The sequence below is a fragment of the Neofelis nebulosa genome, chromosome 3 (genome assembly GCF_028018385.1).
Source record: "Neofelis nebulosa isolate mNeoNeb1 chromosome 3, mNeoNeb1.pri, whole genome shotgun sequence".
In the NCBI taxonomy this organism is placed as follows: domain Eukaryota; kingdom Metazoa; phylum Chordata; class Mammalia; order Carnivora; family Felidae; genus Neofelis; species Neofelis nebulosa.
The window spans coordinates 130,916,302-130,944,138 of record NC_080784.1 but is presented as its reverse complement, the minus strand read 5'-3'; the positions used below and the strand labels follow the sequence as shown (position 1 = coordinate 130,944,138).

The 27,837-nt window shown below is 37.2% G+C and overlaps 1 pseudogene; it reads left to right on the top strand.

Moving 5' to 3' along the window:
- Positions 1-4,406: 4,406 nt before the first annotated feature.
- LOC131508045 (protein SET-like) overlaps positions 4,407-27,837 on the top strand; it is a 57,452-nt pseudogene continuing 34,021 nt past the window's right edge.

The window sequence follows — 27,837 nt, the reverse complement described above, 5'->3', positions numbered from 1 at the left end:
GTGATTTAAAGCAACACAGCTCTACTATATTAGAGTCCTGGAGGCCAAAGATCTGAAATGGATTGGCAGGGATCTATAATTTCTGTAAGATCTAGGGAATAGTCATTTTCTTGTCTTTTTCCAACTTCTAGAATCGGCCCATGTTTCTTGCCTTGTGGCCTTGCAGCTCTCCGATCTTTTCTTCCATGGTCATGTCTCTTTCTGATTATGGTACTGCTGCTTACCCCTTACAGTGACCCTTATGATGACATTGGGCCCATTTGTATAATAGAAGAAGCTATTTTAACACCTTCAGTTTATCCGTATCTGCAAAATCCCTTTTGCTATATAAGATTATAGAGATTTCTGGGATTAGGATGTGGACAGCTTTGGGTGGGTGGAGGCATTATTTTACCTACCACAAGGGCATTAGAATTTGTAATATACCTAGGAGAAGGACCATGTGGGGAACACCGACACCCTGGGAAAGTTTTGCATGGGCCAGACAGTCATGTAGTGCCTAGCACTTCTGCCCACATTCCAAAGACCAGCACTCGGTCACATGTCTACATTTGACTGTAAGGCTAGGGAATTTAGTCTAGCTATGTATTAAGCAGCAAGAACTATTGAGTTTGGTGAGCAGATATCTGATTTCTACCACTCAACATGTTTATAAATAAAAGAACACTTCAGCATCTTTTAAATTAATACTAGTTTAATCTAGTAAAAAATAGACTAATTGTAAATTGTATACTTATGAGCTGAAGCAGTTAGCTGAAGGATAAATAGCTCTAAAGTCTCCATAAGATATAGGATATTTTTCCATTTACTATTATTTTCCAACTGGCATAAGCTTACCCGACAATTCAGACAGACTCTAATAAAGGAAATAATCAGCTTTTGGATGTGGGGGGATTTTATAGAATCAGATTTTAAAGAATATTTTCAAAAATATTCTATTAGATTTACATATTAGAGGACAATCTATGTGCTTGTTTAATATAGAAAAAACACTACCTATTTAATTCAACTACACATTTAGTGAGAATCTTGTATTATAATTGTTTCAGGAGAAATTTTTTCTATTCGTAGTCATGAAATGGACTAAAATTAATATTCATTTATAACCTAAGCTGGGAGGTTTTTCTGTCATCGTAAAAATCCATGATGATTAGCTATCCTAACATTCTCCAAATCTAAGACTATTTCTGTAGATCATTTCATAACAGCAATGGATCAAGGAGACATCTTAGAACTCATTAACAATGGTCATCCTATCCCTAATAATTTTATAGGGCCCTTTGTAAATGATTTCCAGGGAAGAAAGCACATGGCTCTTTGACACTAATGCCTCCATTGTTCAGAGCTGTGGAACTGAACCTAAACAACTATCATGACACACTGTATTTGCTGTCAGTGTTGTGAATACGTTCTTAGAATCAACATTTTCAGAGGTTTAAATTCAAGAGAAAAACAGTCTGTTATCAGGCAGAATTAGGATACCATAGTCATATTTAAAAATGTTAAGTAACAAATGTTTGTGACACCAATCTTTTCCCTGCTAATATAGCAACATCTGACAGTTTATTAAGAAGAAAACCAAGAAATCAACCCCAGTAGCATGGAGTGAATTAATTTGATATTTAAATGCATTACAGAATGATACTAATCCAATTATATGGAACAAAGTTTAAAAGAGAAAAATGACTGCCAGGATTGCCACAATGTGTGGAAGATAAGAGAAAATAGTCTTTAAAGAGCATTTCTCTTTGCAATGAATAGTCAAAGAAAAGGAAAAAAAAATCCTGAAATGATCACATGAAAGCATAAGGTTTCCACTTTCCTCTGGTTTTGTAAAATAATCTTAAAGAACTTGTGAAAATTGTGATAATTTAGTAAGGTTATTTCAAGCATTGCTCCATGTTTTTCCTTCCATCTCTTGTATTTGCTTCTTCTCACTTATCATTTATATGCATAATTCTCCTCATATAGAATTTGTTTTCATTATACATGATACTGTAACAGTAAATATTTTCTCTCCTAATGTGTTACTGTGTGCCATTTTAAAATCACTATAATCACAAGAAAATTTATGGGGCATTGTCTTTCATTCTAAAATTGTGAAATGTTCCATGATATGGGTCAAATTCATATTGTAATAATAAGAAAAAGAGGCCAAAAAGGCAATTCTGCTATTAGATTTCAAAACTGGGTTTAAAGTGTTTCATCAGCAGTGATAAACAATCTAGCAGTACTCTGGGCCTTGTATTTCACTATTAGATAAGAAATATAGATAAAACATCATTTTCAAATTCTTGATGTTTTAGAAATCATTTAGAAAGAGTGCATTGTTTTGCTTATTTATGGATACATACCCAAGCAACATTTTAGGTAATTAAACAGATTTTTCACCAACAAAGTCACAGCCTCAGTAAATTCAAAATTTAACACCCCATACTGTGTGGAAATGAGAGGATCAACTTAGATAGATGTCTACATATGGTCAAAATCTATTTTCTGATGTTTTGCACTATTCTTCATTTGCACTGTTAGCAACATCCCAAGCAGGAAATTCTGATGTGGGTGTTAAGTAATTGATACTAAACGGAAAGGGTTGTCTGGGCTATAAGAACTCTAAATTAGAAGATGCAGATGATGTGATAGAATATGTGGTCAACATCAGTAATGGGGAATATTCATGAAATTCCAAGCAAAAATTTGGCAGATACGCCTGTTCTGGCATTAGAATATGAATGCCGCTTGTCAGATACGTAGTTCAGCAAACCATCCTGTCTCTATGGAATAAATCCACCTGAGTGGGGGAAAAATGGTTCTACTCACACTGTGACCTTCAGCAAATTGCTTAACTTCTTCAGTTCCTCTAATAATCCACACAAAGTTCCTACTACTGTCCTTGGTTCATAGTAGTTATTTAGAACATGTATTATTTTTATGCTTATACTTCTCTGTTGGATATACCATGCTTGTTTCATTCACTACCAAAATTGGTTGCCGGAGGGAGTACCATGAGGCACCCAAACCTAAGACTTGATTGACAAACACATTCTACACTAGTGCTATTGTGTAATAGCAGCCCTACCTTCTCCCCATGTTTAGGATCAGTTATATCTAATATAGCAATTTCTCTTCCTGCCTGCTTGCCTTTTGACAGTAGGATCCCAAGGTAAGCTAAGATCACACATACCTTAAAATGTAATCACACTCTTTCTGTAACCTCTAGCAGAATTATTCCCACTCCGGGAAACAGGTCTCTAGCCCCACAGAGTTCTAAACTGTTGGAATAGAAAGTACAAATTCCTCAAGTAAATCACTAGGAGTGAGAACAAAGGGACCCCTTGTACTTCTGCCCCTTGCTTCCTAGATGTATGTATTCTCCTTGCTTGGAGCATAGTGCCATACAAATAACTCTTCATGGAGGATTCACTTCATCTTGGTCAAATATCATTTCTGAGATGACATTTCAGATGTGCCTTCAGCAGGGCATTCCTATACTAAACCATAATCATGGTACCTACTCTCTTACCTCTTTTCTGCTGAAAGCTGGTCTGACCTGAAGCTAAATGAATTCTGTGTCAGTGGATCAAATAATAAGTTCTCAGATACTGGTGCTGGCTGGATAAAACCCTGAAGGCAGAAAAGAAAGCTTATACCCAAAATATCTACTTTCTTAGAATAAATTGTGGTCCTTCCAAGGAAGAAAAAGATCAATGTTCTTCATTTGCCACCAAAAGTTGCATTCTTTCCTTGAGAAATCATGCGGTATTAGAGACTCAGCAATGGTCTGTTATTGATAGGATGGTCATTCAATACTGGCAGTAGACACATCATTTGTTGTCCATGTAGAGCTTCCATCCCTGCCACCATGGCCAATTCTTTCATGTGCCCATCTTGTCAACATTTAGGTGTCTGATTACAAAGACTGATGGAGTGATTGTGTGCTTGGTTGTTGAAGTCTCCTTTAAAGGTCTTTATAATGTAATATGAAGGTCTTCATACTTTGTACCTACTCCCAAAGATTTAGCAATATCTTTCTATTCTAGACCTTGATGACTATTTCCTCCCAGGCCTCTGACCATCATCAGCAAAGTATGTCGGTGAGGGAGGGGGTGTCCGAGGGGTGTGTGTACGTCAGTGAGGGAGGGGGTGTCCGAGGGGTGTGTGTACGTCGGTGAGGGAGGGGGTGTCCGAGGGGTGTGTGTACGTCGGTGAGGGAGGGGGTGTCCGAGGGGTGTGTGTGTGTCGGTGAGGGAGGGGGTGTCCGAGGGGTGTGTGTGTGTCGGTGAGGGAGGGGGTGTCCGAGGGGTGTGTGTGTGTCGATGCGGGGGGGTGTCAGAGCGGGGGGGGGGGGTTTCGGAGCTGGGGGGGGTGTCGGATCTGGGGGGGGTGTCGGAGCTGGGGGGGTGCGCATGGAGGTGCGCGTGGAGGTGCGGGAGGGGGTGGGTGCGCGTGGAGGTGCGGTGTGTGTATGTGTGTGTGTGTGTGTGTGTGTGTGTAGGTGCGTGGGGGGGGTTGGGTGCATGCCGGTGCGGGGGGGTGTGCATGGAGGTGGGGGGGGTGCGTGCGTGGTGTGTGGGCGGTGCGTGGGGGATTAGGTGACTGGCGGATGTAGGTTTGGGTTTCTGTATATGTGTGGGGGTATGTATATGGGGTGTATATGTGTGTGTGGGTGTATGTGTATATATGTATTATATGTGTGTATGTATTATATGTGTGTATTATGTGTTATGCGTGTGTGTGCATATATATGTGTGTCTATGTATGTTTGTGTGTGTGTACTATATATAGGTTACGTCAGATTTCCTTTTTTAACACGTGACAATAACCAAATACATTGCATGAAGTTCTGTTCATTAGGGCTATCCTTTTTTATTATCTTCCCCGACCATCCCCAAGTTGAGCTAGACTTCAGCTGTCATCATATATTCATCTTGAACTCACATAACAAAGTCACCTTACAAGTCATAATAGCAAGAGTGGTAAGATATAATGCTAAGAGATAAGCATCGGTGCAACAGTTGTGATGACTTAGTAGTTGGGGCTACCTACCCATGCATATTGTTTTTGCTATTTGGGTTTACTCATGCCAAATACTGGATATAGAACTTCCATTTTACAATTAACCATTTCTGGACCCCTCCAACGTTATGACTATGTATATTTGAGAGAGCCCATTTCATGAAGGGTAGTTGTGGAAGCATGGTCACTTACCCTAGAAGCACATGAAGGTAGAATGACCTTTTAAAACCCCGGATTCGGCAGCACATTTTCCCACTGAAGCTTGTCAAATTTTCAGAAAGCATCACTTTCTCACCATTGCTAGCTTGTATCTGCCACAGTGGTCTTTAACCCTGAGCTCTACTCACTGCTGGAAGCCTTTTGTATCATGAAGCATGATTTGGAGCAATTTCCCCAGTTTGGAATATACTGCTTCAAAACCCAAAGAGGTCTTTCTGGTATTGTGCGTCCTTCCTCACGGTGGGAAGTACAAGACTAAACATTTGTCTTTTACTTCATATGGAATATCCTGACAGGCCAACCACCTGTACTCCTAAATATTTGACAGATGTATCAAACTAGAAAGTTCATAGACTTTACCTCCCAGTGTTAGGAGTACATACATGTTAACAAGACTTCCAATGTGTTGGTCATCTATGTGTGAGCATGTGCTTTTGCTCATCTGGACTAATTAGGATGATGTTCTCATAGATGCTGAAAGAGGTGAAGAAAATCAGGCTTATTCATGCTATATTATGTTATTGGGCAGGGGAACAAAGATAGTCCTTAGAGAGGGGTGAAGTATCTGTAGTGACTTCCATGTCAATTTGTACTGGTTCTAATCCTGTATTCTTTAGGAAGTAGAAAGCAAAGCATTTCTCAAATCAGTGGCAGCATCAGTGTACCGGAGACTATGTTAATCTGCCGGTATTGCAGTCCCAATTAAAGCTATGAGTTAATTGAGTTTGAGGTCGTCTCCTGCTATTCTCTACTATCCACTTTTGTACAGGGTCACACTTATGAAGGTGGGAGGGGGCAGTTTCAGAGACTCACACTTGTTTTTTCCCATTATGATTATTCTTAGTTCACACACTGAGAACCTAACGTAGAGTTTTACTAAATACCATGTACGTCTATTCCAATTATATATTCAGAGACCAGGGAGATAACCACTAGGTAGATCCAAGAACCCACACCCATTTAATTATCTAGCCTCCATATGGCCCCAATCACAAAGGAAGCCATGAGAATGCTTTGAGTTTCTGGGAGTCCATGTCAAGTTTAACTGTGTTTCCAACAATCCTCACAATAGCAATCATAAATGTACAGTTGTGAAAGCAAATGACCATAGTTTTTTGGGGGGAAGGACTGAGACAGTCACCACCATGTATGGTAACCATGGTGTTGCAGAGTCCTTTCTCCTCAGAATCAAGCCTATCCAATAGTCAATGAGCTCTAGTCTAATCTGACTCAGGTCCAGAAGCTGTAAGGAACAGTGACTTCACTGAAGCAAGTTCTAGTAACCTCTTGATTGCCCATCCTTGGTTTATTTTGAGGGTATAAATTGAGCAGTACTCTTTTTGGCTGCTCATCTATCTTTGCTATTGTTTTGACTAATATTCTATTAAGTTGCTGATGCACTGCATCTTCTTGACTTCAGCAAGGAGATTTATATATATATAAACTATATATTTATACATACATAAAAATTTATACAGGTATATTTTAAACTTGTTTTCTTTCTACGGGGACTCTGTTGAAAGCTCATGGCTAGGTGTTGACAAAACTTTTCTCTTTAATCTTATGGAAACTGTGTATAAAATGATATACTTCCAGCTGCTATGTGCTCACCAGTCTAGACTCATGCTTAGCACTGACCTTATAGGATTATTTTTCTCAGTCCATCCTGTCAATTCTTACTACATTCTACAATCCAGTCTTCTATGATCAATGGAAATAATGAGTTGTTATCTATATACGCTGGAGACAATGTTGGTCATGTTTCCATTGCCTTGGAAGGATAGAAAATTTTAGTCACTTAAGCTATACTGTGTAAGATAGCTCCACTTTGCATCTGCATTATATCAAAATTATTTTGTAGATAATATTCTCACAAACATTTTAAGTCACCAAGTATCTTGTTATCCCTTATAGTGTGTTTTGTAAGTTCATTAAATTACTTGGCATCCATATATTTAGTTGCAATGTCTCTCAGACGATTCCATGATCCAAAAATGGACCATATTCCTGAACTATTCCCAACCACAACTATTAACCTATAAAAATTAATGAAGTATTCTAGAAGTCCTCTGAAAATACTTCTTATAATTATATATAAATACATATGCATACACCTACATATGTACATACCCACGTATATATACATATAATATTTTACATATGTTTATATTTATTGTTTTCTACTAGAAAGTTTAATCCTGTCTTGTCTTACAAAAACTCTAGAAGCTTGATCTGGATCTTAAAACATTTAGATTATTCCTATTAGTAATCTTAATCACAACGTATTTGATCCTAAAAAGAAATTTACAAGGTGCTTTAATCTGACAGTTTAGCATTGGAAGATACTGAGAAAGTAGAGACAAAAACCATTTCACCAACCAAAAGAGACTTTTTGTTTGGTCTAATTCATCATGGGTATTCAAGAGGAAAATGAATAAAAGCATTTTATTACATAAATTGGAATTACTTAAATTAGAAACTCCTCAAATACATTCCAACACAGATGGTAAGGCAGTTACCAATATTGTCCCACTAATTTCCACAGAATTTTCATTTACTTACAAATGCCTTTAATAAAAGCAACTGAAATTAAATCTGTAGTAATAATCTCTAGACCCCATATATTATAGTTGCACATTTCCTATGAGAACTTGATTAATTACCTATACTTCCTTTAAATTTCAAATTCTTTCTTTGTACTGGTTTCTTCACTTAACCTCTATTCTACCTGTTTGAAAAACCACCAAATTCCCCACCTTTTCACAGCAAACCTAGAACTAATTATATGCAGCATTTATTTCCTTTCATTTATTCACTGTTCAACCCTTGCAAATGTGGTTTTTATACCAGTACTAAAAGAGAAGCTTCATTATGACAACTCTGTAGTTTACCCATCTAAATATCATAGACTTCAAGTTTATTATAGCTCACAAAGTGCTTTCCCAAACAAACCCCTGCAACTATTCTTTCCCAATATTTTTCACTTAAAAAAATAATGGTAGCATCAACATCTCCCAAATGTTTAGGTTCAACTATTAGATCCATCTTTGATTTATCCTCTTCTCCTTTTTTACTCTCATTATCAGTGTCATGATTATTCCTTATTCTAGATAATTTCAACAATCCTGTGTATTCACTTCCTATTACTATTGTAACAAGTTGCCACAAAACTGCACGTATTTCTTACCTTACAGTTTGGAGGTTAGAAGTATGAAATGGATCCCCCTGGGTTAAAACAAGGTGTTGGCAGGACCACATACGTTTTTGGAGACTCTAAGGGAGACTCAGCATTCTTGTTTTTTTTCCAGCTTTTAGAGACTGCCAACATTACTTGGCTCAGTCACACATTTAATCTTCAAAGCCAACAATGGAACGCTTCTCATACTGCAGCGCTTTCTTTTGCGCCCTCTCTCCCATTTTTAAAGGACTTCGTGATTACATTGAAACCACCTGGATAATCCAGCATGCTGCTTCTATTTTAAGATCAGTTGATTAACAATCTTAATTCCATCTGCTACTTTAATTTCCTTTGCCATGCAAACTAATAACCCGCAGGTTCTGGGGATTAGGATGTGGAGGTTCTATTATTCTACCTACCACATCCTGCAATAAACATTGACATATACTCTAATTAATAGACTGAAAACAACTATTTTCTAAACATTTGCTGTAGCGGATGTATTAGCACTCTGCCCAGATTCCCTTTGCTGGTTATACATCCTAATCTAGGAGTGGGGGCAGCCTACAACCAATAACTGGCCAAAGGACTCATAGTAGAGAACAGACTGTTGCAATTCATGCTCTCAGCTGCTCATAGAGCTGCGCTGACACTAGTCTCATTTTCTGCATTAACTGCATCCTCCCTTAGCTTTTTCTTAAGTCTCATCCTCATTCCTTCACTTCTAATTTCCTATGTCCTCTCCCAAGAAATCACTAGAATAGAAATCCCAGAATCTCAAGTTGTGGTCTTAAAGTAGCCTTCCTGAGACATTTACTAATGCTGAGATGATTGAACATTTTTGTGACAGATATGACTGGTGAAGTGTTCATTTAAGATTAACACTTAAGTGTTACTTGGCCATCTGTGTTTCTCCTTCAGCAAATTACTTAGCTCCTTTGATCAACCGATTTATTAAAGTTTTCCTTATTAACTAGTAACATATTTATGTTAAAGATACATGTTTTTTAGTAATAAAGAACTGCAAAAATATTGAATTCCCACTTGCTTTTTCATTTATGAATAACTTTTCAATGTTTACTTAGGTGATAGTATTTTAACAAAAGTAATTAAAAGTAAGAATAAGACTGCATTGTATTATTTTAGCTAATAGTCATCTGTCTTAGTGTTTTGGTTTTTTTTGGTAAATTTATTGTAGGAATATTTTTTGTATTCTTAAGGATATACATTATATAATCTGTGAAACGATTTTATTTTTATTTTTCCAATCTTAATGTGTTCGTTTAGTTTTCTTGCCTAATTGCCCTGGATAGAACTTGCTGTACAATGATGAGTATAAATGGCAAGAGTGGATGTCCTTAACTTGTTCCTGATCTTAGAGTAAAAGCATTCATTGTTTCTAACTTAAATATGACATTAACTGTAGGTTTTTTATTTATGCCCTTTATCAGGTTGAGAAAGTTACCTACTATTCATTGTTTTGTTTTGTTTTTATTATAAAAGAGTGTCAGATTTTGTCAAATACTTTTTCTGTATCTTTTGAAATGATCATATGATTTTGTCTTTTATTCTATAGATGTAGTGTATTACATGAATTTACTTTGAATGTTAATCCAACTCTCATTTTCTGGGATATATTTCACTTGGTCATGGTATAGTGCTTATTTTTTATTGTTGTTGTTGTTGATGGGTATGATTTGCTAGTATCTTGTTCATAAATTTTGTATCTATATTCCTAAAAACAAATTAAATAGTAGTTTTATTTTCTTGTGACATCTTTGTCTGGTTTTGATATCAAGGTATCATGGCATTAGTTAGAAAATGTTCTCTCTTATCCTTTTAGAAGACCCTGTGAAAAATTGGTATGGTTTATTTTTTCTAACTATTTAGTAGGCCACACCAGTAAAGCTTTCTGAGCATTAGTTTGTGGAAAAAAAGTTTTTTAAATAACTAATTGCTTTACTTACTATTGGCCTATTGGCATTTTATATTTATCCCAGAGTTGTTTTTGGTAGCTGGTATCTTTCTAAGAATTTGTCTTTCAATAGTTTTACTATGATGTATCTGTGTGTGAATATATTTTTGTTTATACTATTTGGACTTTGCTGAACTTTGGGATATATAGATCAATATTTATCATCAAATTTGTGAAGTATTCAGGTACTGTTTTTTCAAGAATTTTTTCTCCTTCTTTACCTCTTCTGTTATTCATATTATGTGTTTTATTTTATTTTTTTAATGTTTTTTTAAATTTTATTCTTGAGAGAGAGAGAAAGAGTGCGAGTGGGGGAGAGGCAGAGAGAGAGGGAGACACAGGATCCAAAGCAGGTTCCAGGCTCTGAGCTGTCCACACAGAACCTGATGCGTGGCTCAAACTCACAGAATGTGAGATCATTACCTGAGCCAAAGTCGTACACTCAAACAGCTAAGCCACCCAGGGTCCCCTCATATTACATGTATTTTAAATTGGTTAATATTTTGCATACTTCTCTGCAAATCTGTTCATTTTTCTTTATTCTTACACTCGTTCTTTGGATTGCATAATTTCTATTGATCAGTCTTCACATTTGCTGATTTTTTCTTCTGCTACTTCATATCTACTGTTGAGATCCTCTCATGAATTTTCATTGAGTTATTGTACTTTTAACTTGAGTTTTCACTTGGTTATTTTAACTTAAAAAAATATTTATGTGTTTATTTTTGAGAGAGAGAGAGCACAAGTGGGGTAGGGGCAGAGAGAGAGAGGGAGACAGAGAATCCGAAGCAGGCTCCAGGCTCTGAGCAGTCAGCACAGAGCCCCAGGTGGGGCTCGTACCCATGAACAATGAGATCATGACCTGAATCGAAGTTGGACCTTAACCGACTGAGCCACCCAAGTGCCCCAAGTTTTCACTTGGTTATGTAAAAAAAATGTGGATCTCTTTAAAGAGGAGTTAAGATGGTGGTGAAGTAGAGAAACCTGGGCTTTCCTAGTACTTCAAACACAGTTTTATTGAGGTCAGATCACTTGGAAATCAATTTGCATACTGGCAGAAAGATCTCCACGGTTGGAGGGAGATAGTGGCAGATATAAGGTGCATGAGACTGAATTGGGGGACAGAAAAAAATGGCAGTCCTGTGAAGGGGTGAATACCCTTTCTGTAGAGAGACAAAAGGAAGGAAAGACAGAGGGATTGACAGAGTGTAGCATCAGTTTGCACAAAAGGAAAACCTGTCTGGACCACAGACTGGGATTGTTGCAAGTTTTTTGTTTTTCTTTTTCTTTTCTTTTTAAAATTTTTTTAACATAATATTTTTTTGAGAGACAGAGCATGAGCAGGAGTGGGGCAGAGAGGGAGGGAAACACAGAATCCCAAACAAGCTTCAGGCTCTGACCTGTCACCACAGAGTCTGATGTGGGGCTTTAACCCACAAATGCAAGATCATGACCTGAGCCAAAGTCAGATGCTCAACTGACTGAGCCACCCAGGTGCACCTGTTTTTGTTTGTTTGTTTGTTTGTTTGTTTGTTTCAAACGGCATTCAGGGCTCACACTCTGAGGTTTTGGGGGGGTGTGACTTTCTCTGGAGCAGAGCTGTGGCATGTGCTCCTGGGGAGGAAGGAGCTGGCCCAGAGTGCATACTATGGTGTAGAGACCCCAGGGCACATTGGGAGAAATCATTCTCCTTCCTGAAGTAGTTTTAGAAGAGGGTATTTTCCTTGCCTCCCCGAGGACGAAACACCATGCAGACACCAGCAAAAGGACTTTCATCAGCAGGGGACAGGGCACACCCAGAGGGAATATAGCCTTTTCTGCTTTTAACAGTGCTACACCATTGATTCTCCTCACTGAGCAGGCATGGAACTGTTTTTCAGGAACAAAGGACTTCAGACACAGTGTGGAGAGGCTCTACTCCAGAGAAGGGGGATGAGTGTGCAAGGTGCTGGGTCCTTTAAGACTTCGAGTGTTGAGTCCCAGCCTGGTGCCAAATTAAAAAAAATCAAGAGAGTTGTGCCACAGGGCAAGCCAATTGTCCTCGCTATTCTGTGAACAGCAGAGGGTCTGAGATCCTCTGTCCTGGGACAAGAGATTGGGGTTGCACCATTTCCCCCAACACCAAGACAGTGAGATTTTAGAGAGCAACACAGTTGTTTCCCAGTGAAGGCAGGACCTGTTCACACCAAACCCTGCCCACCATGTGCCTGGCAACTGCTTACTTACCAGGGCAAGACTGACTCTGACCCAAAGCGGCAGGCTTCTCCTCCAGAAGACCAGGACAGCCAGCCTCCTCATGCACCAAGTGTACTAAAAATTGAATGCCTCAAAATGACACCTACAGCTCTGGTGGAACTGGACCAGGCTTAACTTTTTGGGTTTTGTTGTTGTTGTTGTTTTCTGTCTTTTGGAATCAGACTCATAGTTTTGTTTGTTTTCATTTCCTTTTCTCTCTCCCTCTAGGATCAGGCTTCTTTATTTTTTTGTTTTTTCTTTCTTTTTTCTTTTCCTCTTCTTTTTTTTTTCCTTTTTCTTTGTAATCAGCCTTATAGTTTTTTGATTGACTGTTTAGGTTTCTTTGTTCCCTTTCATTTTCTCTTTATTTGGAATCAGGTTTTTGTTCTTCCTTTTTCCCATGCTTGTTTTAACAACAACAACAACAACAATAATAACAACAACATCAAAATTGAAGTACACCTAATTAAAGTTCCAGGCACTTGCTAGCACTCTCCACTGCAAGCAAGGAGGAGATCTGCAGAAGACTGACCAGTGGGAAAGAGCATCCAAAAGACAACATCAGAGTGCACACAGCATACACCAGAAACACTTTCTGAAGTACCAAGCTCTGGACAGTGCATGAGTCCTTCTTAATAGAGTAGCAGTCTCAGGTCCAGGAAACATAACAAGATTTTAAAATACATTAAAGACAGAAACTTAGCCAAAATGACAAGTTGGAGGAATTCTCCCCAAAGGAAAGGTCAAGGAGAAATTACAGCCAGGGACTTGCTCAAACCAGATATAAACAATATATTTGAACAAATATTTAGAAAAATTCTCATAAGACTAGTAACTGGGCTTGGAAAAAAAGCATAGAAGACACTAGAGAAACTCTATCTGCAGAGACCAAAGACCTAAAAATTAGGCTGAAATTTAAAAAAGCTCTAACTGAGATGCAAAACTGACTGGATACGGTCACAATGAGGATTAAAAAGGTAATAGTAGATAAAATTGTGGGAGATAATGAAGATAAAAAGAAGGGTAAAAGAAAACTATTAGATCATGAGGGGAGACTTAGAGAACTTAGTGATTCCATAAAATGAAAGAACATCCATATCAAGGGAATCCCAGAAGAAGTAAAGTGGGAAAAGGGGGCAGAAGGTTTATTTGAACAAATTATAGCTGAGAACTTGCCTAATCTTGAGAAGGAAACATGCACTCAAGTCCAAAGGGCACAGAGAACTGCTCTCAAATCAATAAACATAGGTGAACACAACATATCATAGTGAAACTGAAAAGTCAGAGTAGCCATACTTAGACAAACTAGATCAAAGACTGTAACAAGAGGTGAAGATGGGCATTATATCATAATTAAGGGGTCTATGCATCAGGAAGATCTAATAATTGTAAATATTTATGCCCCCAACCTTAAGGAAACCAAATATATAAATCATTTAGTAACAAACATACAAAACTCATTAACAATAATACTATAATAATAGAGGTCTTTAATAATCCACTAACAGTAGTGGGCAGGTCATCTAAGCAGAAGATCAACAAGGCTTTGGATGATGCACTGGACTGGTTGGGCTTTTTTAAAAAATATATTTATTCATTTTTGAGAGACAGAGAGAGAAAGAAAGACAGCACACGACAGGGGAAGGGCAGACAGAAAGGGAGACAGAGGATCTGAAGTGTGCTCTGTGCTGACAGCCAAGAGCCCAATGTGGGGTTTGATCTCATGAACTGTGAGATGATGACCTAAGCTGAAGTTGCATGCTTAACAGACTGAGAAACCTAGGCACCACTGGACTGGTTGGACTTAACAGATATATTCAGAGCATTTCATCCTAAAACAGCAGAATACACATTCTTCTTGAGTGTACATGGAATATTCTCCAGAATAGATCACATATTCAGCCCTCAAAACATACAAAAACATTGAGATCAAAAATCAGCCCTCAACAGGTACAAAAACACTGAGATCATACCATGCATAGTTTCAGATCACAACACTATGAAACTTGAAATCAACCACATTAAAAATTTGGAAAGCCCTCAGCTACATGGAGGTTAAAGACATCCTACTAAATTTTGAATGGGCTAACAAGGAAATTAAAGAAGAAATAAAAAAAAATACATGGAAACCAATAAAATGAAAACATTACAGTGTAAACCCTTTGGGGTCAGCAAAGACAGTGCTAAGAGAAAAGCATATTGCAGACCTACCTTAAGAAGCAAGAAAGTTACTAATAAACATTCTAACCTTACACCTAAAAATAAAGCCTAAAGCCAGCAGAAGAAGGGAAACAATGAAGATTAGAGCAGAAATAAATGATAGAGAAACAAATAAGCAAACAAAAAAAGAGTAGAACAGATCAATGAAACTAAGAGCTGGTTCTTTGAAAGAATAAACAAAATTGATAAAGTCTCTAGCCAGGCTTATCAAAAAGAAAAGAGAAAGAACCCAAATAGATCAAATTGCAAGTGAAAGAGGAGAGATCAAACCAACACCACTGAAATATAAACAATTACAAGAGAATATTATTAAAAATTATATGCCAACAAACTGGACAATCTGGAAGAAACAAATTCCTAGAAACTCACACACTAAGAAAACTGAAACAGGTAAGAATAGAAAATTTGAACTGGACCATAACCAGCAAAGAAATTGCATCAGCTATTAAAAATCTACCAACAAATAAGAGTCCTGGCCCAGATGGCCTCCCAGGGGAATTCTACCAGATATTTAAAGGTGTAAATACTTATTCTTCTCAAGCTGTTCCAAAAAAATAAAAATGCAAGGAAAGGTTCCAAACTTATTCTATAAAGCCAGGATTACCTTGATTCCAAAACGAGACAAAGACCCACTAAAAAGAAGAACTACAGGACAATATCCTTGATGAAACTAGGTGCAAAAATTCTCAAAAACATAGTTGCAAATCGAATCCAAAATTACATTAAAAGAATTATTCAACAGACCAATTTCCCTGATGAACATGGATGCAAAGATTCTCAACAAGATACTAGCCAACTAGTACTTGAAGAAATAATAGCTGAGAACTTCCTGGATCTGGGGAAGGAAAAAGACATTGAAATCCAAGAGGCACAGAGAACTCCCTTCAGATGTAACTTGAATCGATCTTCTGCACGGCATATCATAGTGAAACTGGCAAAATACAAGGATAAAGAGAAAATTATGAAAGCAGCTAGATATAAACGTGCTCTAACATATAAAGGGAGACCTATAAGACTCATGACCGATCTCTCTACTGAAACTTGGCAGGCCAGAAAGGAATGGCAGGAGATCTTTAATGTGACGAACAGAAAAAATATGCAGCCGAGAATCCTTTATCCAGCAAGTCTGTCATTTAGAATAGAAGGAGAGATAAAGGTCTTCCCAAACAAACAAAAACTGAAGGAATTCATCACCACTAAACCAGCCCTACAAGAGATCCCAAGGGGGATCCTGTGAGACAAAGTACCAGAGACATCGCTATAAGCATGAAACCTACGGACATCACAATGACTCTAAACCCATATCTTTCTATAATAACACTGAATATAAATGGACTAAATGCGCCAACCAAAAGACATAGGGTATCATAATGGATAAAAAAAAAAAAAAACAAGACACATCTATTTGCTGTTTACAAGTGACTCATTTTAGACCTGAGGACAGCTTCAGATTGAGAGTGAGGGGATGGAGAACTATTTATCATGTCACTGGAAGTCAAAAGAAAGCTGGGGTAGCCATACTTATATCAGACAAACTAGACTTTAAATTAAAGGCTGTCACAAGAGATGAAGAAGGGCATTATATAATAATCATAGGTTCTATCCATCAGGAAGAGCTAACAATTATAAATGTCTATGTACCAAATACAGGAGCCCCTAAATATATAAAACAATTACTCACAAACATAAGCAACCTTATTGATAAGAATGTGGTCATTGCAGGGGACTTTAACACCCCACTTACAGAAATGGATAGATCATCTAGACACACAGTCAATAAAGAAACAAGGGCCCTGAATGATACATTGGATCAGATGGACTTGACAGATATATTTAGAACTCTGCATCCCAAAGCAACAGAATATACTTTCTTCTCGAGTGCACATGGAACATTCTCCAAGATAGATCACATACTGGGTCACAAAACAGCCCTTCATAAGTATACAAGAATTAAAATCATACCATGCATACTTGCAGACCACAATGCTATGAAGCTTGAAATCAACCACAGGAAAAAGTCTGGAAAACCTCCAAAAGCATGGAGGTTACAGAAAACCCAACTAAAGAATGAATGGGTCAACCAGGCAATTAGAGAAGAAATTTTAAAATATATGGAAACAAATGAAAATGAAAATACAACAATCCAAATGCTTTGGGATGCAGCGAAGGCAGTCCTGAGAGGAAAATACATTGCAATCCAGGCCTATCTCAAGAAACAAGAAAAATCCCAAATACAAAATCTAACAGCACACCTAAAGGAAATAGAAGCAGAACAGCAAAGACAGCCTAAATCCAGCAGAAGAAGAGAAATAATAAAGATAGAGCAGAAATAAACAATATAGAATCTAAAAAAAACTGTAGAGCAGATCAATGAAACCAAGAGTTGGTTTTTTGAAAACATAAACAAAATTGATAAACCTCTAGCCGGGCTTCTCAAAAAGAAAAGGGAGACGACCCAAATAGATAAAATCATGAATGAAAATGGAATTATTACAACCAATCCCTCAGAGATACAAGCAATTATCAGGGAATACTATGAAAAATTATATGCCAACAAATTGGACAACCTGGAAGAAATGGACAAATTCCTAAAAACCCACACGCTTCCAAAACTCAATCAGGAGGAAATAGAAAGCTTGAACAGACCCATAACCAGCGAAGAAATTGAATCAGTCATCAAAAATCTCCCAACAAATAAGAGTCTAGGACCAGATGGCTTCCCAGGGGAGTTCTACCAGACATTTAAAGCAGAGATTATACCTATCCTTCTCAAACTATTCCAAAAAATAGAAAGGGAAGGAAAACTTCCAGACTGATTCTATGAAGCCAGTATTACTTTGATTCCTAAACCAGACAGGGACCCAGTAAAAAAAGAGAACTACAGGCCAATATCCCTGATGAATATGGATGCAAAAATTCTCAATAAGATACTAGCAAATCGAATTCAACGGCATATAAAAAGAATTATTCACCATGATCAAGTGGGATTCATTCCTGGGATGCAGGGCTGGTTCAACATTCGCAAATCAATCAACGTGATACATTACATTAATAAAAGAAAAGATAAGAACCATATGATCCTGTCAATTGATGCAGAAAAGGCCTTTGATGAAATTCAGCACTGTTTCTTAAAAAAACCCTTGAGAAAGTCGGGATAGAAGGAACATACTTAAAGATCATAAAAGCCATTTATGAAAAACCCACAGCTAACATCATCCTCAACGGGGAAAAACTGAGAGCTTTTTCCCTGAGATCAGGAACACGACAGGAATGCCCACTCTCACCGCTGTTGTTTAACATAGTGTTGGAAGTTCTAGCATCAGCAATCAGACAACAAAAGAAAATCAAAGGCATCAAAATTGTCAAAGATGAAGTCAAGCTTTCGCTTTTTTGCAGATGACATGATACTATACATGGAAAATCCGATAGACTCCACCAAAAGTCTGATAGAACTGGTACAAGAATTCAGCAAATTTGCAGGATACAAAATCAATGTACAGAAATCAGTTGCATTCTTATACACTAACAATGAAGCAACAGAAAGACAAATAAAGAAACTGATCCCATTCACAATTGCACCAAGAAGCATAAAATACCTAGGAATAAATCTAACCAAAGATGTAAAAGATCAGTATGCTGAAAACTATAGAAAGCTTATGAAGGTAATTGAAGAAGATATAAAGAAATGGAAAGACATTCCGTGCTCATGGATTGGAAGAATAAATATTGTCAAAATGTCAATACTACCCAAAGCTATCTACACATTCAATGCAATCCCAATCAAAATTGCACCAGCATTCTTCTCGAAACTAGAACAAGCAATCCTAAAATTCATATGGAACCACAAAAGGCCCTGAATAGCCAAAGTAATTTTGAAGAAGAAGACCAAAGCAGGAGGCATCACAATCCCAGACTTTAGCCTCTACTACAAAACTGTCATCCTCAAGACAGCATGGTATTGGCACAAAAACAGACACATAGACCAATGGAATAGAATAGAAACCCCAGAACGAGACCCACAAACGTATGGCCAACTCATCTTTGACAAAGCAGGAAAGAACATCCAATGGAAAAAAGACAGACTCTTTAACAAATGGTGCTGGGAGAACTGGACAGCAACATGCAGAAGGTTGAAACTAGAACACTTTCTCACACCATTCACAAAAATAAACTCAAAATGGATAAAGGACCTGAATGTGAGACAGGAAACCATCAAAACCCTAGAGGAGAAAGCAGGAAAAGACCTCTCTGACCTCAGCTGTAGCAATCTCTTACTCGACACATCCCCAAAGGCAAGGGAATTAAAAGCAAAAATGAATTACTGGGACCTTATGAAGATAAAAAGCTTCTGCACAGCAAAGGAAACAACCAACAAAACTAAAAGGCAACCAACGGAATGGGAAAAGATATTTGCCAATGACATATCGGACAAAGGGCTAGTATCCAAAATCTATAAAGAGCTCACCAAACTCCACACCCGAAAAACAAATAACCCAGTGAAGAAATGGGCAGAAAACATGAATAGACACTTCTCTAAAGAAGACATCCGGATGGCCAACAGGCCCATGAGAAGATGCTCAACGTTGCTCCTTATCAGGGAAATATAAATCAAAACTACACTCAGATACCATCTCACGCCAGTCAGAGTGGCCAAAATGAACAAATCAGGAGACTATAGATGCTGGCGAGGATGTGGAGAAAGGGGAACACTCTTGCACTGTTGGTGGGAATGCAAACTGATGCAGCCACTCTGGAAAACAGTGTGGAGGTTCCTCAGAAAATTAAAAATAGACCTACGACCTACCTATGACCCAGCAATAGCACTGGTAGGAATTTACCCAAGGGATACAGGAGTACTGATGCATAGGGGCACTTGTACCCCAATGTTTATAGCAGCCCTGTCAACAATAGCCAAATTATGGAAAGAGCCTAAATGTCCATCAACTGATGAATGGATAAAGAAATTGTGGTTTATACACACAATGGAGTACTACAGGGCAGTGAGAAAGAATGAAATATGGCCCTTTGTAGCAACGTGGATTGAACTGGAGAGTGTGATGCTAAGTGAAATAAACCATACAGAGAAAGACAGATACCATATGGTTTCACTCTTTGTGGATCCTGAGAAACTTAACAGAAACCCGTGAGGGAGGGGAAGGAAAAAAAAAGAGGTTAGAGTGGAAGAGAGTTAAGCATAAGAGACTCTAAAAAACTGAGAACAAACTGAGGGTTGATGGAGGGTGGGTGATGGGTATTGGGAAGGGCACCTTTTGGGATGAGCACTGGATGTTGTATGGAAACCAATTTGACAATAAACTTCATATATTGAAAAAAAAACAAACCAGGAAAAAAAAAAGGAGAAGGGCCAATAGACAGACATGGAGTGATTGAGGGAACAGGAGCAAGCAAACATCTCTTATGCACTATTATCAGACATTGAGCTGGGCATTTTATAGACAAGATCACAATATTCAAAAGAATATCAAGCAGGTTTTATCTGCATTTTGCACATGAGGAAATTGAGATTCAAAGAAAGCAAGCAACTTTTGTTTTTGAGGGAAAGAGAGAGTGAGAGGAGGGGAGAGGGGAAGAGGGAAAGAGAGAGAGAATCCCAAGAAGGCTGCATGCTCAGTGCAACCCAACACCAGGCTCGATCCCATGAACTTGGGTTCATGATTACAACTGAAGAGTCAGACACTCAACCCACTGAGCCACTCAGGCACTCTGCAAGTAACTTTTCATACAGATAGAACGTGAGTGAAGTTCTAGCCTGAGGCTTTCTTATGTCAAAGTCTTTGTTTATCCCTCTGAAACTTTCATGAAAAAAATGAGACCAGGATGCAGACTTTTTTAACCTGCATTCCAAACTCAAGAGGCCTGGAAAACAACCAGATTGGAAGAGCATGTTGATTGTTGACCTAAAACGTCTCCCAGGCATTCTGACTGGCCATCAACATGTCACCACAAATGTCTAGGCTCCGGAAACTAATTTTAAAGTCCAAAAGAAAAAATTGCCTTAAAAATATGCTAGTGATACAAAGGCAAAATAAAAACTAAGTCTTTTTTTGGAAAAAAAAAAGGGGGGGGGGCGCCTGGGTGGCTCAGTCGGTTAAGCGTCCAACTGCGGCTCAGGTCATGATGTCGCGGTTTGTGAGTTCAAGCCCCATGTCGGGCTCTGTGCTGACAACTCAGAGCCTGGAGCCTGTTTCAGATTCCGTGTCTCCCTCACTCTCTCTGACCCTCCCCCATTCATGCTCTGTCTCTCTCTGTCTCAAAAACAAATAAAAACGTTAAAAAAAATTTTTAAAAAAAGATACTAGCCAACCAAATCTAACAATACAGTATAAGAAATATTCACCACAATCAAGTGGGATTCATTCCTGGACTGCAGGGATAGTTCAGTATTTAAAAATCAACCGTCATGATACATTACATTAATGAAAGGATAAGAACCATATGATCCTCTCAACAGATACAGAAAAAAAAAAAAAACACTTGACAAAATACAACAGCCTTTAGTGACAAAAACTTTTAAGAAAGTAAGGATAGAAGGAGCACACCTCAATATCATAAAGGCCATATAAAAAGGGCCCACAGCTAATATCACCCTTAATGGGGAAAAACTGAGAGCTTTCCCCTTAGAGTCAGAATTACAACAGGGGTGTCCACTCCCACCACTGTCGTTCAGCATAGTACTGGATGTTTTAGCCCCAGCAATAAGACAACAAAAAGAAATAAAAGGCATGCAAACTGGCCAGGAAGAAGTGAAACATCCACTCTACACAGATGACATAATATTCAATGTGGAAAACCCAAAAAACTACACCAAAAAAGAATGACCTTTGTATACACCAATAATGAAGCAGCAGAAAGAGAAATCAAGGAATCAACCCCATTTACAATTGCACCACAAACCATACAATAACTAGGAATAAACTTAACCAAAGAGGTAAAAGATCTATATGCTGAAAACTATAGAAAGCTTAGGAAAGAAATTGAAGAAGACAAAAAGAAATGGAAAAACATTCCATGCTCATGGACTGGAAGAACAAAAATTGTTAAAATGTCAATACCACCCCAAGCGATCTACACATTCAATGCAATCCCTATCAAAATAACACTAGCATTCTTCAAAGAGCTAGAACAAACAATTCTAAAATTTGTATGGAATGAGAAAGGATCCCGAATAGCCAAGGTAATGTTAAAAAAGAAAACCAAAGCTGGAGGCATCACAATTTCAGACTTCAAGCTTTATTACAAAGTTGTAATCATCAAGACAGTATGGTACTGGCACAAAAATAGACCCTCAGATCAATGGAACAGAGAACCCAGAAATGGACCCACAAATGTATGGCCAACTAATCTTTGACTAAGCAGAATATCCAATGGAAAAAAGACAGTCTCTTCAGCAAATGGTGTTAAGAAAACTGGACAGCCACATGCAGAAAAATGAACCTGGACAACTTCCTTACACCATACACAAAAATAAACTCAAAATGGATGAAAGACCTAAATGTAAGACAGGAAGCCATAAAAATCCTAGAGGAGAAAACAGGCAACAATCTCTGATCTCAGCCACAACTTCTTACTTGACATGTCTCTGAAGACAAGGGAAATAAAAGCAAAAAATGAACTATCGGGACCTCATTAAGATGAAAACCTTCTGCACAGGGAAGGGAAAAATAAACAGAACTAAAAGGCAACCAATGGAATGGGAGAAGATATTTGCACATGACCTTTCAGATAAAAGGTTAGTATCCAAAATCTATAAAGAATTTATCAAACTCAACACCCCCCCCCAAAAAAAAAAACAATCACATGAAGATATGGGTAAAAGACACAAATAGACAATTTTCCAAAGAAGATGTCCAGATGGCTAAGAGACACATAAAAAGATGCTCAACATCACTCATCATCGGGGAAATACAAATCAACACCAAGATGAGATACCACCTCACACTTCTCAGAATGGCTAAAATTAACAACGCAGGAAACAACCAATGTTGGTGAGGATGTGGAGAAAGGGGAACACTTTAGCTCTGTTGGTGGAAATACTAATTGGTGCAGCCACTCTGGAAAACAGTATGGAGGTTCCAAAAAAAATAAACATAGAACTACCCTATTACCCAGTATTTGCACTAGTAGGTATTTATCCAAAGGATACAGAAATGCTGATTTAAAAAGGCACATCAACCCCAATGTTTATAGCAGTGTTATCAACAATAGCCAAATTTTGGAAAGAGCCTAAATATCCATTGGCTGACAAATGGAAAAAGAAGATGTGGGATGTATATACAATGGAATATTACTCAGCAATCAAAAAGAATAAAATCTTGCCATTTGCAATGACATGGATGGAACTAGAGTGTATTATGCTAAGCAAAATAAGTCAGTCATAGAAAGACAAATATCATATGATTGCATCCATACGTGGAATTTAAGAAACAAAACAAATGAACATATGGGTAGGGAAGGAAAAATAAGATAAAAGCAGAGGGAGGTACACCATAAGAGACTCTTAAATACAGAATAAACTGAGGGTCACTGGAGGAGTTGTTGGAGGGAGGATGGGCTAAATGGGTGATGGGCATTAGGGAGAGCACTTGGAGTGAGCACTGGGTATTATATGTAAGTGATGAATCACTGGGTTCTACTCCTGAAAACAATTTTACATGGTATGTTAAATAACTTACATTTAAATACAATTAAACATGTATATCTCTGTATTAATAGTTTATATTTGATGGTTTATTACCATCATATATTTATTTACTTCTTTAAGCATAAGGTCTTTTAATTCTTTGAACATATATATGGCTGCTTTGAAGACTTTTTGTTAAAGCTGATATCTGAGCCCTCTCACAGCCAGTTTCTGTTATATGCTTCTTTCCCTACTATGGGTCACACTTTTCTATTTCTTTTCATGTCTAGTAATTTCATATCAAAACTGGAAATTTCAGATAATATATTGAAGCCATTCTGGATACTAAATCCCCATACCCCACATTGGGCTGTTGCTTTCCCATTTATCTGTTTCGTGACTGAGTTGGACTTTTTAGTAAAATCTATTTCATCCACAATATGAATCTTGCCCCTTTCAGATAAATACCTTTGACTGAAAGCTAGGGGATGAGAAGCCCCATTTTTTTGGCCACACCTGCCCAGAGTCGAGCATCCGTCATGATGAAGTTAGATGTATAGAGGGAGGAAGTGGGTTGTGGTTAATTACCAAAGACTATTGATGATCTTACTGATATTTAGTAGAATTTTTGAATAAATGCTACTTCATCTGTATAATTCTAGGACAATTTCTGGGAGCACAAATACATGTTTGGTTCTTACAGTAACTTTCACCAGTTATATATAGTTGCTTCCCTCATAGACAAGTCCATGATACTTTTCACACATCGTTCCAGAGGTGAATCTGTCCACAATCAGTCTTGCCTACTTTGCTTCCCTAATTTCAGCATTATGACCCTCAGTATACCTTGAATTATATCTTAGTCTACTAGTCAGGAAAAAATACCTATTATTCTTGAATCACTTACCCTACGAAGGATTTAAATTGCCTCAAAATGATATCAATTAAGATTCTATTTTGACCAATTACAAGTTGAAATTTAATCATCTTGAGATGAATGTTTTGTTGTAATTATCCTATTAAATCCTTTCACTGTGATTTCCAGATATTCTTAGTTTTAAACAGTTCCCTTTTCCTGAATCAGTACTTCTCATCCAAGGGCAATTTTGCCCCTTTGGAGACAATATCAATAACTGTAGACATTGTTGATTGTCATGAGTGGGTCAGGAAAAGAATGTGCTTCTGGCATCTCGTGGGTAGGGGCACAGGTGCTCCTCAATATGCTACAATGCACAAGACAGCATCCTGTAAGAAAGAATTATGTGGGCAAATCTCAATAGTGCCAAATTTAAGAAACCCTGTGCTAATCCATTCATATGCCTTGTGCGTGATAGTACTTTAGTCATATCGCACTTTGATAGTATATATTTCATCTTCCTCATAACCTTTATTAAATAGATTGTGTCTAACTTTTGATCCAGTAGAATTAACATAAAAATATAAGTTCTCTCCTGTAAGCAAATACAAAACAATTTAAAATAACATATAGAAAATTTAATGTAAAATTTTTCTCATATCTTATTTGAAAAGAGGATAAAATTAAACCATTTACATATATAATAAAAAAACCCTCAGAGCCTTAAGACATTTCTAAAGAATAGATAAATTATTCATTCCAGAATAACAGCAAGGATCTTTCCTTTTAAGCAACCTAAGAAGCATTTACCTCAAAGATACAATAAGCAAAAAAAAAAAACAAAAAAAAACCCAAAAAAACAAAAAAAAACAAAAGACAGAGAAGAAAACAGAGTCAATAAAAATAAATATCAAATGAAAGGCAGGATAGAGTACCATAAAAATCAATACCCCAAGCTCATTTCAAGATGAAGATAAATAGGACTAGAAAAGGAACAGAACACTATTAACCTAAGAGAAGTCTACAATAGAACCTACACATAACACTTCTTTGAATTCCTATTTAGTATTTATCCCAAAAGAGTTTATTTTTTTAAACTTTTTAAAATGTTTTTATTTATTTTTGAGAGACAGAGAGAGACTGCATGAGTGGGGGAGGGGCAGAGAGAGAGGGAGACACAGAATCCGAAGCAGGCTCCAGGTTCTGAGCTGTCAGCACAGAGCATAACGTGGGGCTCGAACTCACGAACTGTGAGATCATGACCTGAGCTGAAGTTGGCGGGTCAACCAACTGAGCCACAGAGGAGCCCCATAGAGTTCAAATAATAATAAAAGTTTCCAGAAACTAGAAAAATATGGTTCATGCCAATCAGCAAACAAGCTTACATAGAATGGAGGCATTATATAAAACTCTTAAGTTGTTTTCAGGAAAACCTGTTCTGACATTATTTGTTAGTTATATTAGACTATGGGGAGAATCACTGTTATCTTGGGAGTTTTTATACAGATATATGAAACTATTCCTGGTTAACTTTGAAAGTTAACTCCATGTTAAATTTAGAAGTGATTAAATAGTTTATTGGGGCAGAAGTATCATTTTACTATGTTGCTTTTATAATCATCACTGTATATACACATTTGTATGTATATATACATGTATATATATACATATACATTATACACATGTATATGTATATATACACACACACACATATATATACTTATATATTATACACGTGTATGTGTATATATACACACATATATATATATACATATATATTATGCACGTGTATATGTATATATACACACACAGGCACTTCCTATTTTAAGTGTCAGATAGTTATGGATACGCAAGAAGGTTTTAAAGAGCAAAGTGTTTAAATTCCTTAGGCTAGTACTGTTACTGGAGTAAAATATTCTTTAACTGATGGAAGAAGAGAGAGACTTCTTTTCTCCTGTTAATTGCTTAGCTAAAGATTGAACAAAATTAACCCCCTTTTATTTAGTTTTCTAGCATTAAGTGATAAACTATCTTATGGTCACTCTCCTTTAAGCCTTGCAAAAGGTGCAGCGTTGACCTTCTACACCCATTTTAAGAAGCGAAAATGGTACACACACACACAAGTGGAAGTTATTATTGTGCGTAATAACAAGAAATTCAAATGTAAACTAAACCGTTTCACCTTAATTACAGATTTATTTTTCCCTGGATTTAGAAACTCACTGAAGAGATTGTGTTATCATCATCACAAGGTTTCTTAATTCCACACTATGTAACCTCTATAGATATTAGGAACTGAGAGAAATAGTTTTTTAGAAAAGTGAATCTTTGCCATTGAGTAGATACACAATGGTTAAGAGATTCAGCCTCATTTTTATATGCATTGGGTTTGGCTATGCTATTTTCATAGTAAATTAGCCTATTCTTTTGCCTGCCTTTCTGAAATTCGTCACTCTTTGTTTTCAGAAATCAGCAGTGTGAGAGAACTTTTGCTTCTCTTGTATTGTAGTCATTTCCTTTAGTTTACCATGTAGAAGTAGGATTCTGAAATAAATTCATATTGCATAAAGAGTCGAACACCTACATCATCAGTTCATGTTTGATGTCATCGTTCTCCCAAATTTAAGGGCTTATTTTGACATGAGAAATAAAGGTGTTGGAAGAATGATGGGCTAGGAGTCCGGAGAACTGGGTACTACTTTCAGCTCTGCCTCTAACCAGCTGTGGGTCTCAGACAAATTCCACCATTTGAGACACATAGTTCCCTCACTGTACGGTGAATATTGTAAACTAGAGTAGTGCTTCTTGCAATTGAATGTTCCTTTGAATCACCTAGGGAATCTTGTTAACATTCACATTTTCATTAAATAAGTCTGAAATGAGGCCCTAGATTTTGCATTTTTAACAACTTCTCAGGTGATGTTCTTGGCATCAGTACTGGCCCCATTATACCTTGTGAACCTATTCTGAAAATCAAAGGCAGATTAATATCAAAATATTGGTCTGCCAAGAGGACACATTGACTCTCTTCATATGAATTTCTAATTCCGGTTTATTGATACTCCATTTGGAATCACAGCATAGCATAATTTAGTGACAGCTTTTACCTTTGAGCTAACGATGTATTTAAGAATTGCTTGCCATGGTAAGTTCAAAAATGACCATGCTCTATTGTAAATAAATTGTTAATCTGTAGGTCTGTGGTAATTCTACAAAATGATCCATAATTTATTATGGAGTCTTTTGTATGTTGTTTCAGGGGCACAATAATTAGATACAAAATATTCTTGCAAGACAATCATTAAGATTTCTTACAGTTTCACCTTGATGATGTGATAGTATGGATAAAGCAGAGTCATTTCTCTATAGAAGAGAAAGATTATCCAAACACAGGATTCAAGATTCTAGTTAATTTTATGTAAAGTCTCTTATAAAAAATTTAAGTCCTGATAGATTTTCAGTACTGAGCATATCCTTCACACTTTTATCTCTGGCCC